The 15,156-nt window shown below is 38.5% G+C and overlaps 1 protein-coding gene and 1 long non-coding RNA gene across 10 annotated transcripts in view; both read left to right on the top strand.

Annotated features, from left to right (window-relative positions):
* HPSE2 (heparanase 2 (inactive)) overlaps positions 1-15,156 on the top strand; it is a 720,379-nt gene that overhangs the window by 589,687 nt on the left and 115,536 nt on the right. The window lies entirely within an intron of this gene.
* Positions 14,414-15,156, top strand: part of LOC112444538 (uncharacterized) — a 36,834-nt gene continuing 36,091 nt past the window's right edge. Inside the window, exon 1 of the long non-coding RNA XR_009492973.1 lies at positions 14,414-14,635. This is a non-coding gene — a long non-coding RNA (uncharacterized lncRNA). The remainder of the gene's footprint in view (positions 14,636-15,156) is intronic.

Below are 15,156 nucleotides of genomic sequence, written 5' to 3'. Positions count from 1 at the left end.
CATGAACACTTTATGGACCATCAACAGGAGACCTTCCTAGAAGTGTTTATCCTTATCATTTGAAAACACTTTTGGAGAGAGTAGACATCTAAATAGGCCATACTAAAGTCCAGTCATTATAGGCAAGTTCTGACCTTGGAAACTGGGCCATGCAGTTTTATATAGGAACATTGAAGTGAAAACCAAATGCTCTAATGACAAAGAAATACAAAGAGGTTTTCTTCAAGTCTGGAAAAGAGAGTTGAATAATCTGTTGCCTTCCAGGAGGCAGGATATCTTGATCTTATAAAAGTCTCTGATCGATGATAATTATAATCTACATTTGTACCATGTGTTGCTATTTACCTCGTGTTTCTTATACATTGTCCCATAATCTTCTCAATAACCACCAGACAATATGACTATTTCATTTTTACAGATAAGAAGCTGAAGCACAGAAATGACAATTTGTTAGCTAAAGGCAGTGTCAGGGACTCAAGACTGGTTCTTCTCAGCCTTAATCCAGTATTCTTTCTGTACCTAGGTAATTCCTTACTGTATCAGTATAACTCTATATGGAAGATTACTACGGCTTGTTGAAAGTTTCTTTACATAGTTTAAATTTCTTGGTGGAATTGATTGGATAGTCTAAGTGTTTTACTGTACTAACTCATTTAATACTCTTATACTTTGAGGTAGTCCCTATTATTACCTTTATTTTAAAGATAGAGAAACAGGTGCAGAGAAATTAAGCAACTTGTCCACTGTTTAGTAAGTGGAGCAGCTGAAATTCAAATCTAGACAGTCTGACACAAGGACTTACTCTCTTACCATTCTCATTTTCCCTGGTGAGGAGAAATCCATAACAAAATGAAGTCAGCATCTAACTCTGGGTATATCAATCCTGAAGTACAGATTTCAATTAACTGCATGGTTCTGTACTGGAGAAAAGCTAATGTGATGTGTCTATCAGCAGATGACATTGTGACCCCAGCCAGACATGTAACTCTAGTCCCAGCTACTATTGTAACTGCTAAATCCTAGCAGAGAGAGGATTCCACAGTATAACAATAAGGAATGACATTTAAGTAGTACAATATTTAAATGATATGACCCTGGAAGTATGATCAGAGATTCCCATTGGCAGGATGGTGCTTTTTCCTTCTTGGTGGGGAGCAGAGAGAATGGAGTTCCCTTTTGTGATTAGGAGAAAAGGGGACAGACTTTGGGGTTTGATGTTGGGGTGCACAAATACCCTTGCCTTACTCTCTTATTTTTCTTTTCTTGTTCTATAGAGAAGTAGTGACCAGGGGACTTGAACCCAATGGCTGACCCACTAATTCAGCTCCTCTTTGTTTAAATATGCCAGCTTAATGGAGACAAGGCAAGGAAAATTACGAACATCTGGATAGCTGACTCACAGCTGCCAGAAGGCGTTTTCCTAACAGACTGACTAAAGTCTGCAGTAATTCTATAAGGGGTTCAAGTCAAAGATGAGGATTCAAAGGGAATGAGAAGACCCATTCCAATCAAGGCTGAGAATAAAAGTGTAGTATTATCAAGCAGTGACGTGCAGCAGTGTGGAATGAGTGTGAAGGGAATATAGACAACTTGCAACAGCTTGTAGGCAGACTTATCTGGATGACTCCAAGTCATATGATATGAGTGTGGGTTGAAAGTCTTGAGGAAAGTAGGTGAAAGAAGGGCACTTACAGGTGATATGCCGACTGTCTTCTGACATTTGAAAGGCTGTCACGTAGGAGAGTTTAGATTTCTTCTATAAGACATAGATTTCCTGCAATGCACAGAACTGCACCCCTGTGTGGAAACTAAAAGGAGGATTTCAACTCCTGCCAGAAGTGATGAACCAGGATCTGAAGCCCAAGTCTGACCCCAGAGCACTTCACCTTTTCTCTTACTTAATTTTTATTTTATCTTGGAGCAGAGTCAGACACACTAGGCAACTAAACAACAACAATAGTTGGTTTACAATGTTGTTTGTTACAGGTGTACAGGAAAGTGATTCAGTTACACATACACATGTATCTATTCTTTTTCAGATTCTTTTCCCATGTAGTCTATTACAGGATACTGAGTAGCATTCCCTGTGCTATACAGTAGGTCCTTGTTGATTATTTTATATACAGTAGTAGTGTCTATATGTTAATCCCAAACTCCTTTCTGGCCTGAGAACTAGGGGATGAACACAGGGTCTCTTTTCTGTGATCTAAGCAGCTTCCTAACACAGATCTCTTTGCCACCAAACCTTCCCTATCATATTCTTAGTCCTCTCTACAGTAAGAGCTCCCATGAAATTTTTATATTCAGACTTCTGAATTTTGCTATGTTAAGACTAGTTTTAAAAATTTAGGGGGGAAAGAAATTAACGGAATCTGTTTTCCAAAACTTTGCCTCATGAAGCTTTCTTAGGCTAATTTGAAACTTGGAGCTGAGTACCGCCCCTGTTGTTTTAAGTGGTTTCTGAACTTCTAAAGAACCGTGAATGTCTTTGATTCAATATATAAAGAGCTGAATCAATATATTAAGATTTACAGGGAATAAAAGCTTAAATTGGTTATAGAGAATGAAAACTAAATTGGTTATTTTATATATTCTTTGTTTCAAGAAATATTTTGTAATAAAAATTTTAAATACATTGGTTTAATCTTAAAATATCATTCTCATTATACTTTACTGCCTTCTGTAGTAAAGAAAATCAACCCAACAGCCTGTTAACATGTCTTTTTCCAAAGTGCCAGGACAGAAAAGGTTCCAAAGGAGCTTTCTGACTTAAGGAAGCCAGGCAGAAGTTTTCAATAGGGCTTTAGCAAGAGGGGTTAGCCGAAGTTCAGCTAGTTTCGGGAACAGTTGGATCAAGACAGTTCTAAGAAGAGCAGAGAATTGCACTTGTGAGTTAGCAGCCATTGTTTGGGCAATTTGAATTTTATTAAGAGTAGAGAGGAACAGCTGGTGGAAGACAAGGACACGCTGGGGCCATTGTGGAAAATCCTCTGGACTTAAGTGTCTCTTAATTTACAAAATGGACAAATATACCAGTTGTCTATTCAGCATATAAAAGGCTGTTTTCTAATGATGTTACCCTAACCTACTGTGAGTCCTCTGTCTTTCCATAACCAAATTTGTGAACTTTTTTTCAAATACTGGTATGGTTCAAAAAGCTTTGAACACAGTAGGTTTTCAATCAATGTCCGCTTTTTAAAAAAAATAATTAATATTTTTAATTGAAAGATAATTGTTTTACAGAACTTTGTTTTCTGTGAAACCTCAACATGAATCAGCCATGGGTATACATATATCCCCTCCCTTTTCAATGTCTGCTTTGTCTAAGAAAAGGCCCTACCTTTGAAGAACTCACCAAACAACAAATGAGACAGATATAAACAAATTATTCTATCAAAATGAAAGAATATTCAGAGTTTTGTGATTTCAGGGAAGAAATTGGCATGTTTGCCAAGGGAATGACATTTGATTTATACCTTAAAGGATGATAATGGTGATGATAAAGACAATAATATTAATATAAACTCCTGTTCATTCAGACCAATCATGTGCTACTCATTCTGTGTACACATGATCTCAAATCTTCAAAATATTCCGCTCTTTCATCCATTTTCACTGCTATAACAAAAATCCCATAAACTGGCTAGCTTATGAACAGTATAAGTTAATTTTTCACAGTTCTGGAGGGTCAGAAGTACAAGATCAAGGTACCAACTGATTCCATATCTGGTGAGGCCTGCTTTCTGGTTCATAGATGGCTGCATTTTCTCTGTGTCATCTCATAGAGGAAGAGGAGAGGGATGTCCCAAGGGTCTCTTTTATAAGGACCCTGATCCCAATCAAAGTGCTGCACTCAATATGCCAGCAAATTTGGAAACTCAGCAGTGGCCACAAGACTGGAAAAGGTCAGTTTTTTTTCCCAATTCCAAAGAAAGGCAATGCCAAAGAATGTCCAAACTACCACACAATTGCATTCATTTCACACACTAGCAAAGCAATGCTCGAAATTCTCCAAGCTAGGCTTCAAGTGTATGTGAACCAAGAACTTTCAGATGTTCAAGCTGGATTTAGAAAAGGCACAGGAGCCAGAGATCAAGTTGTCAACATTCACTGGATCATAGAAAAAGCAAAAGAATTCCAGAAAAACATCTACTTCTCATTTATTGACTACACCAAAGCCTTTGACTGTATAGATCACAATAAACTGGAAAATTCTTGCAGAGATGGAAATACCAGACCACCTTACCTGCCTCTTGAGGAATCTATATTCAGATCAAGAAGCAACAGTTAGAACTAGATGTGGAACAATGGACTGGTTCCAAATTGGGAAAGAAGTGTATCAAGGCTGTATATTTTCACTTTGTTTATTTAACTTCTATACAGAGTACATGATGTAAAATTCCAGGCTGAATGAAGCACAAGCTGGAGTCAAGATTGCAGGGAGAAATATCAATAACCTCAGATATACAGATGAGGCAGAAAGTGGAGAACTCAAGAACCTCATGATGAAAGTGAAAGAAGAGAGTGAAAAAGCTGGCTTAAAACTCAGCACTCAAAAAATGAAGATCATGGCATCTGGTCCCATCACTTCATGGCAAATAGATGGGGAAACAATGGAAACAGTGACAGACTATATTCTTGGGCTCCAATCACTGCAGATGGTGACTGCAGCCATGAAATTAAAAGACACTTGCTCCTTGGAAGAAAAGCTATGACCAACTGAGACTGCATATTAAAAAGCAGAGACATTACTTTGCCAACAAAAGTCCATCTAGTCAAAGCTATGGTTTTTCCAGTAGTCATGTATGGATGTGAAAGTTGGACTATAAAGAAAGCTGAGTGCTGAAGAATTGATGATTTTGGACTGTGGTGTTAGAGAAGACTCTTGAGAGTCCCTTGGACTGCAAGGAAACCAAATCAGTCAATCCTAAAGGAAATCAGTCCTGAATATTCATGGGACAGACTGATGCTGAAGCTGAAACTCCAATCCTTTGGCCACCTGATAAAAAGAACTGACTCATTTGAAAAGACCCTGATTCTGGGAAAGATTGAAGGCAAGAGGAGAAGGGGACAACAGAGGATGAGATGGTTGGATGGCCTCATTGACTCAATGGACATGAGTTTGAGCAAGCTCCTGGAGTTGGTGATGGACAGGGAAGTTTGGCGTGATGCTGTCCATGGGGTCACAGAGAGTCGAGATGACTGAGCAACTGAACTGAACTGAACTGACCCCAATCATGAGGATGGAACCTCCCAAAGGCCCCACAGCCAAATATCATCACATTTGGGGATTAGGATTTCAACACATGAATTTTGAGACGAGGAGCTCATTCAGTCTATAGGCCCCAACTGAGGTAGATCTTATACGGTACTTAAGAAGAAGTAGAAAGTACAGCTCACAGAGGTTAAGTGTTTTGCCTAAAGCTAAATATATTAATGACAGAGCTCAGATTCCAGCCCAGAACAATCTGGCTCCAAAGCCTACCATTGTTCTCAATGTACCAGTGTTTGCAAAGTGGGGGACAGACGTGCTGTGAACAAGCTTAAGAGAAACAAGGCATAGCATTACATAACACTGAATTCCATAGTGGGGGGAATTATTCCCATTTAATTGTTCTGTTAACATCTGGGAGGAAGTTTCAGTTTGATGAACTATGTCCTTAAAGCTCTTTATTCCTGCCAACCTCTCATTTTACAAACAGCCTCGGGCTCACAGCATTTGGTAACTTTCTGGCTAGAATTTAATAATGTGTTTTTTCAGAGTACTTATTTTTTTGGTTACCTTCTAATCATAGAAAATGATGCTTTTTAAAAATTTACATAACTCTATGTGAAGTTTCCAATTTATGCACTTAAGTAAGAAGTAAGTAGTTTTTTTAAATATTGAGAAATTGCTGGTGGAGATGGATGTTGAAATTGTGATAGTGGCCTGTGTGAATGACACTGGGGACCCTGAGGCACTGCACCTCACTCAGTGAGACTTTATCAGTAAGCAGTGATTGTGGGGAATGGCTGCTAGTGGTAAAGTGAAAAGAGCACCCCAAGAAGAGATAATGAGTCATAAAATGAGAAGCATATTAAGATATGATGGATTTGTAAATGGTGAACAGCTTGGGAAGCTAAAATATATATGGTGCAGGTTGAGGCATGAAACTGGCAGTGTTACTGTTGCATAATAATTTCACAATAGAAATGTGATTGATATTAAATACCATCTTTGTGTTTCTGGCTTTCTATTGTGAAATTTCCTTTCCTTTTTTGTAAGAAGATGCCATAACCTTGATTAAAAACTTGAAAAGCTTCATTCTGCATAAGCAGGTAAGAGGTGAAGATGAAAGGAATCAAAATATACCATCCCAATATATACCACTTTAGCTATATTGTTTTAGGCTATAGGCAGTTGGAAAGCAGCAAATGCAGGAAGTACTATCTGCCTCCCTTCATTGGCCTATCATGAAGGTCTTCCCCCTTCCATCTCCCATACCATAAGCAAGATAAGCAGTGACGATCACTGAAGACAGAACATCAGCACAAATAAACCTTCCCAAAATAACCATTATCTTCTGTTATATATAGTTTCCCCCATATATTTACCTTCCCATAGTCTACCACTCCTAGAAGCCCAATATCTTTTCTTAGTCTTACCCCTTCTCTATAAATCCAGCACTTTTTGCTAAAATAGTGTATACCCTCTGAGACTAACTGCTTCTGTGGGTTTTCACTTCACTTCTATGAAGACCTCCATCACATGTAAAAATTAAAATATTAACATTAAATAAAATCTGTACGCCTTTTCTCCTGTTAATCTAGCATTTGTCAGTCTAATTCACAGGCCCCAGATGCAGAACCTCACAGGATAGAGGAAAAAAATTTTTTCCTCATATATAAAGCCCTTTTAAAAAAATTAGCCATATCACAAACTTCTCAGAAAGGAATGCTGGGGGAATAATTAGGCTGTTTTTAGTTTGAAAAATATGCCCCCAGAGTGAGGTATACCTGTCTCCTTGAAGAAATGTGTTTTAGGACAATTCATGATATTTTCCAATCCTCTACCTCCAGTTGCTTCAGGTAAAATAATAGTAAAAGAAGTATGTGGTAACTTATACACAAGGTAGGTTATATTCATTTCCAACTAATAATAAATAAGTTAATTTTCTGAGAAAGGCCAAAGACAAGTGGTTTGGTTACAGTTAAATATTCTCATGTAGAAAGCAAAGACTGAGAGACCATTAGGCTCGCTGGAGTATAGGGCCCTCTTTCTCTTTGTTTCTTCTCTCTTCTGTGACTCGTACAGAGGAAAAGGAGTACCTTTGAGAGAGAGGAGGTAGGAAAGAGAATTGAAGCTTTCTTATGATTTATTCGAACACCTTACTGCTACTGCTACTGCTAAATCACTTCAGTCGTGTCCGACTCTGTGCAACCCCAGAGACAGCAGCCCACCAGGCTCCCCCATCCCTGGGATTCTCCAGGCAAGAACTCTGGAGTGGGTTGCCATTTCCTTCTCCAACTCATGAAAGGGAAAAGTGAAAGTGAAGTCGCTCAGTCGTGTCCGACTCTTAGCGACCCCATGGACTGCAGCCTACCAGGCTCCTCCGTCCATGGGATTTTCCAGGCAAGAGCACTGGAGTGGGGTGCCATTAGGTGAGGTAAATAAAGAAATACAGTAAAAGCCATAAATAACAGTATCTCTGTGCTGTGATACTGGTCCTCAAGATGAAGACAGAAAGGACAAGTCAAGCTTAAGGCATATGTATGTCTTTATCCCAGGATGGTGGCAACTTTTATCCTCCTCATTTAATCATTGTTGATTAACTAAGTTAATCACTTACCAAAAATACGCCTCTGTTTTAAATTTACTTTTTATTGAAGGATAATTGCTTTACAGAATTTTGTTGTTTTCTGTCAAACCTCAACATGAATCAGCCGTAGGTATACATACATCCCCTCCCTTTTGAACCTCCCTCCCATCTCCCTCCCCATCCACCCCTCTAGGATGATACAGAGCCCCTGTTTGAGTTTCCTGAGCCATGCAGCAAATTCCCGTTGGCTATCTATTTTGCATATGGTAATGGAAGTTTCCATGTTACTCTTTCCATACATCTCACCCTCTCCTCCCCTCTCCCCATGTCCATAAGTCTATTCTGTTTCTCCATTGTTGCCCTGTAAATAAATTCTTCAGTACCATTTTTCTAGATTCTGTATATATGTTAGAATATGATATTTCTCTTTCTCTTTCTAACTTACTTCACGTTGTATAATAGGTTCTAGGTTCATCCAATATGCCTCTTTAATATAAAACATGAAGCCTCAGATTAACATCAGGCAATCATTTCCTTTAAAAGACACTAACTTAAGAGCAACTTTTAAAGCAAAGAAATACTTATGGTATAATTTGGCACCTTTTTTACTTATGATAACTTATCATGTAGCAACTAACCCAAGATTCAGGGCAAACTGTATTACTGAAGGCATTCTGGTCAAGGCTTACTACCACCACCTGCAGTAACAGACCGAACTGAGGGGTGTTGGGGGGCAATGATTAATTTATTAAATTATTGGAAATCTCTAACAGAACTTGTAGATTTAATATAGTTTAAATTTTGTTTTCTATGTTTGCTTTTATCATTTCACACTGTTTGGGTTTTTTTTTACTATCACAGTATTTTATGACTTTTAAAATTTTATCCATATTAATACAGGAAGCTTTTACTAAGGAACCTTCATTCCTAAGCAGGTCTGGCCTTTCAGATAGGAAGACAAGACACTGTCTCCATATGTATTGGGTTGATCAAAAAGTTCCTTCTGGTTTTTCCATAGGATGTTACAGAAGAATCCAATGAACTTTTTGGCCAACCCAGTACTTGGGTTTGTTGGCTTCTTTTCACAAATATCCACTGTTGAATGCTAGCTTTCCAGAATTTCTCCAAAGCATTCTCTTGGTAAGTTTGTTTTAGCTGGTAAGGAAGATACGACCTAAACTGAACCTTGGTATAGCAGTAAGGAAAGCATTATCTAAAGAGTCTTGGTAGCATCTCAGAGCAGGAAGGGCAAAATTAGGGTATTTATGAGACTTTGGAAGTCTGGCTTAGGATGGGTGCTTCATTGTGGGAGCTTAGGACTGGGCAAGGATCATGATGTATTAGTTCAGTATTGGTGGACAGCCAGGTGAAGATTTTGACTTGAGGAGTTCAAAGGAGTCTTGAGGAATAAACTGTTGTTTGCTACTTTCTGTTGAGGGGTTGATGAGTCTTCCAGGAAGTTCCTGGAGTGCACAATTAAATGATTTCCAACTTCTATCATTTATTCTTGGACAAGAATTTCCTGCTGTAGTAATGTTATATTGATAACTGATGAAGTGGAATAGTTAAGTCAGGTTACTGTGGATGGTAAGCTGTGTAGATATAGTTTCAATTCATGCCACCCAACTCCCCATTTCTGCCCTTACACTGCTGAAGATTCATTCAGGTTTTTTGGTCCTCATGGTAGCACACTGAGAATTGTGATTAGGATCAGGAGTTAATATATTTTGTATAGCCCAGTGCTCAGCAAGTGTTCATTTCCTCTGCTTTCAAAGGCTTCTGTTAAGATGTGGAGCAACTGGAATGCTCTCATACGTTGCTCATGAAAATGAAAAATGGTGCAGTGACTTTGGAAAACAGTTTTGCAGTTTATTTAAAAGATAAACATAAACTTACAGTACAATCCAACAAATCTACTCCTAGGAATCTACCCAAGAGAATTAAAGACATGTGTCCAAACAAAAGCTTGTGCATGGATGTCCATAGCAGTGTTATTCACAATAGCTAACAAGTAGAAACAACTCCAATGCCCATCAGCATTTGAATGGATAAATAAAATGTGATGTGTCCATGCAGTGGAGTATTATTTGGCAATAAAAGGAATTAATTATTGTATATGCTGCAACATGGATGAAACTTGAAAACATTATGCTGAGTAAAAGAAGCCAGTCACATAAGACCACATATTTTATCATTGCACTTCCATGAAATGTCCAGAATAGGTAAATTTATAGACACAGAAAGTAGTGATTGCCTGGGGCTAGCAGGTGAGAAGAAGAAGATGAATTGGGAGGAATGAGGACTGACTACCAATGGTCATGGGGTTTCTTATTTGGGGTGATGAAAATGTTCTAAAATTGTAGTGATGATTGCAAAACTCTGTGAATATACTAAAACTAGGATGGTATGTTTTCAGTGGGTGAATTTTGTCATGTGTGAATTACATCTCAATAAAGCTATTTTTTTTAAGTGTTCCCATAAAATGTAAGTGTTCATTAGAGAGAGTAATGCTGTAAAAGAATATGTTAACTGAGTGCTGAGAGTGAAATTTCAGGAAAGGAATCTTGGATTTGGTAAAAATTGGGACAAGGAGTGGGAAGGAACAGAGTCTGGAAAAGGACATGCCTGTGGAGCTAGTGAACTGGCACCACCGACCTCTCTTGGTTCAAACACTGTCTGGGCTTGCGCTTGCAGTGGCCAGATCACACAGGGGTGCACTCTCTGTGCTTTGACTCCTAGAGGAGGGCCATTTTTCAGAATACTCATTGCTCAATATGACAGCTATTTGTAGTGATAATCAGTAATAGCATTATTTTCTTGATGCTTTTTTTAGTATTAAAACAGCTGACCCTGTAGAAGAGTGAATATGTTTTTATTTTAAAGACACTTCTATTTATATAGATTTTTCAAATTCAGAAAAGATTTTAGTGTAAATTAAAATTTGCATTTATCAATCAGGGAGAGTACACCTTACAGCTTGTATTCTGTTTCACTGTTTAAATTTTAAACAAAAATCTCCAAGTGGTCATATAAAATAACAGTACTGAAATAACTCTAGCTCTGTTTTCTCATCTTTAAGATCACTGTGCAATCACTGTTTATTTAGAATCCCCAGTTTAAGTGTAGGAATATGTAGCCTCACAGGGTTGGAGATGTGAAGTGCTGGCTGAAAGAGAGTTAACACAATTCCGAGCAGCTCACACTGTTCTGAGCTCATTTTCAAAAGGAACATGTGTAGCCAACTGCATGTGTGTAGGAGACCCGCTGAATAACTGAGAGCCCTCAGAATAACTTCCATGTAGAATACAATGTTTTACTAACAGTTAAATTATTAAATTGTGCCAACTTGAAGCTTACACATACATTATTACAACTCAGGGGTAACTTTGAGACAACCATTGTGGTTGTCTCAAAGTTAGGCCAACAAAAGACTTTTTCAGGGAGGAGTACTTTATCACTGGCAGTGTTTAGAATTGTTGGCACATGGTGATAATAAAAAGCAGACCAACCTTTAGTCGGTTTTATTACTGTGTTTGAGATCTCTACACGTAATGTACCCCACTCCGTGCCTGTACCAGGGCAGACTGCTCCCTCTACCCTACACTGGAATGCCCCTGATGTTGCTGCCTAAGTCTGAGCAGATGTAATTGTATTCATGGTAAGTGATGGCTTATGTATTCTATTAATAACAACTATAGTTACTGCGAATAAAATATGTAAATCTGAGAGTAAAAAATTGTATCCCTTAAGTCTAAATGTGCTATAAATGTGTTAAATAAGCCTAGCACTGAAATTAAACAGTTAACTTTTGGCAAACTTCTAAGCTCACAGAGATTCTAAAGCCCACATTAAGTTGTAAGAGTTAAAATGGGTTTTCCAAGGTAAAAATTGGTTTTGTTCATTAAGAAGAAAAGACTGACTTTTTAAATTTTAGTTTTTATCAAAGTGTAGTTGATTTATAGTGTTATGCCAATTTCTGCTGTATAGCAGAATAACTCACTTATGCACATATAGACATTTTGAATATTCTTTTCTATTATGTTTTATCACAAGATATTGAATATAGTTCCATGTGCTATATAATAGGACCTTGTTTGTCCATCCTATATATAATAGTTTACATCGCTAATCACAAACTGCCAGTCCTTCCCTCCCTCACCTCACTCCCCCTTGGCAACCGTAAGTCTGTCCTCTGTGCGTGAGTCTGTTTCTATTTCATAGAAAGGTTCATTTGTATCATATTTTAGATTCCATGTATAAGTGGCATCGTATGGTATCTGTCTTTCTCTTTCTGACTTCGCTTAGTATGATAATCTAGTTGCATCCATGTTGCTGCAGATGGCATTATTTCATTCTTTTCTATGGCTGAGTGACATTTCATTGTATATATGTATTCCATCTTTTTCCATTCATCTGTGAATGGACATTTCCATGTTTTGGCTGTTGTGAACTGTGCTGGTATGAACATAGGGGTGCATGTATCTTTTTGAATTATAGTTTTGTCTGAGTATATTCTCAGGAGTGATATTGCTGGATTATTGTTGTTGTTTAGTTGCTAAGTCATATCAGACTATTTGTGACCCCATGAACTGCAGCATGTCAGGCTTCCTTGTCCCTCACCATCTCCCTGAGTTTGCTCTAACTCATGTCCATTGAGTCGGTGATGCCATCCAACCATCTCATCCTCTGTCACCCCCTTCTCCTCTTGCCCTCAGTCTTTCCCAGGATCAGGGTCTTTTCCAATGAATTGGCTCTTCGCATCAGGTGGCCAAAGTATTGGAGCTTCAGCATCAGTCCTTCCAATGAATATTCAAAGTCGATTTCCTTTAGGATTGACTGGTTTGATCTTCTTGGTATCCAAGGGACAAGAGTCTTCTCCAACACCACAGTTCAAAAGCATCAGTTCTTCAGCACTCAGCCTTCTTTCTGGTCCAGCTCTCACATCCGTACATGACTATTGGAAAAACCATAGCTTTGATTATACAGACCTTTGTTGGCAAAGTGATATCTCTGCTTTTTAATATGCTGTCTAGGTTTGTCATAGCTTTTCTTCCAAGGAGCAAGTATCTTTTAATTTCATGGCTGCAGTCACTGTCTGCAGTGATTTTGGAGCCCCCCGCCAAAAAAAATCTGCCACTGTTTCCACTTTTTCCCCATCTCTTTGCCATGAAGTGATGGGACTGGATGCTGGATTATATGGTAATTCTATTTTTAGTACCCTGAGGAACCCCCATACTGTTTTCCATAGTGACTGTACCAACTTACATTCACACCAACACTGTAGAAGAGTTCCTTTTTCTCCACATCCTCTCCATCATCTATTATTTTTAGACTTTTTAGTGATGGTCGTTCTGACCAGTGTGAGATGTTGCTGTGTTTGTGCTGTGCTTAGTTGCTCAGTTGTGTCCACCTCTTTGTGACCCTATGGACTGCAGCCAGCCAGGCTCTTCTGTCCTTGGGAATTCTCTGGGCAAGAATACTGGAGTGGGTTGCCATGCTGTCCTCCAGAGGATCTTCCCAACCCAGGGATCGAACCCAGGTTTCCCACATTGCAGGCAGATTCTTTACCAACTGAGCCACCAAGGAAGCCCAAGAATACTGGAGTGGACAGCCTATCCCTTCTCCAGGGTATCTTCCTGACCCAGGAATCGAACCAGGTCTCCTGTATTACAGGTGGATTCTTTATCAGCTGAGCTACCAGGGAAGCCCTGTGAGATGATACCTCACTGTAATTTTATTTTGCATTTCTTAATAGTTAGTGAGAGCTTTCCTGGTGGCTCAGCAGTGAAGAATTCACCTGCAATGCAGGAGACACAGCTGTACCCCTGGGTGAAGAAGATCCCCTGGAGAAGGAAATGGCAGCCCACTCCAGTATTCTTGTCTGGGAAATCCCATGGACAGAGGAGTCTGGCAGGCTACAGTCCATGAGGTCACAAGAGTTGGACACTGCTTAGTGACTAAATCACCACCACCACAATAATTAGTGATGTTGAATATCTTTTCATATGCCTACTGGCCGTCTGTGTGACAAGAGACAAACTCTCACAAACTACTTAGAAACAGATGTTGGGCTCTTTGGGCACCTGACACACATTTTATTTTTAAATGTTGAAAATATTTTAGTATAAAAAATAGCTAGAACATGAAAGGAGACAATAATAAACAAACAATTGTAACAATTCTGTATAACAGCATTTGACATAGTAAAGGCATATTGTCTGGGTTTACCTATTTTTCATTGGAAAGGTGTATGAAATATAAGATAAATATATACAAGGAAAAGCAAAACCAATTGACCCAAGACCCTGAACATTAAGAATTCTAGAGATGTCTTATAATGTACTCATATGTTAGAGATCTAAAGTTTGTTTGAACAACTAAAATATCCCATCAACTCACCCATCCATTCTCTTTCTTACCTGCCTACCTTTCTGCCCTTTCTACTTTTCTTGTTTAAAAAATTCTTCATTCATTCAGTTCCCCTTATATTCCAAGCACTATGCTAAGTAGTAGATCACAAAGATGAATGTTATCATTTCTTCCCACAAAAATCTCTCAGTCTGATGGCAAAGACAGACACACAGACAACTTATTATAATTCAGTATGGTTAGTGCTGCAATGTAAGAATGTACAGAGAGCTGCAGGAGCATCAGGGAAGGGGTGACTAGCCTTTTATGGGCAGAGAGGAACTCGATAGGAGGTGACATCACACTGGTTGGGAACTTCACAGGTGGCTAAGTACGGTGGGGTGGGAGGTGGTAGATGAGCAGAAAGAAGATATTCTCCCATGACAGTTCAAGACCTGTTTTGCTTTCTTCTTATGTTCTTCAATTTGGTATGGAAGTAATTTTAAAACTAATTTATCTTCAGTGTTTTACTGAGTACCTCAAATGGGCAACATTCAGTTAATGGGAAATCCCTGGATTATTGACAGCTTACATTAATTGATTTTGTATTTTTTTTGTAAATTAATTTATTTATTTTAATTGGAGGCTAATTACTTTACAATATTATAGTGGTTTTTGCCATACATTCACATGAATCAGCCATGGGTGTACATGTGTCCCCCAAGATTTTGTAGAACAGGTTGTCAAGCTCGCTTAAATAGGACCTTCATAAACTTGAATTCTTACTCAAACATTTTCTTTCCGCTCAGCTCTATACACAAGAATGATTTGGGGTAAGTGGTACTTTATAATTTTTCCCATCTCCATCTTTCAGGTTTAAGGGGTCCTATTAATTCTAATTGTCTATAACTTGACACACAAAACTTTTTACACTGCTTAATTCCTTTGAGAACAGGGTTCAGTTCAGTTTGGTCACTCAGTCGTGTCCAACTCTTTGTGACCCCATGAA

This window comes from Bos taurus, chromosome 26 (genome assembly GCF_002263795.3).
Source record: "Bos taurus isolate L1 Dominette 01449 registration number 42190680 breed Hereford chromosome 26, ARS-UCD2.0, whole genome shotgun sequence".
Lineage (NCBI taxonomy): Eukaryota > Metazoa > Chordata > Mammalia > Artiodactyla > Bovidae > Bos > Bos taurus.
The sequence above is the reverse complement of the archived record's forward strand: the minus strand, read 5'-3'. Positions and strand labels throughout refer to the sequence as shown.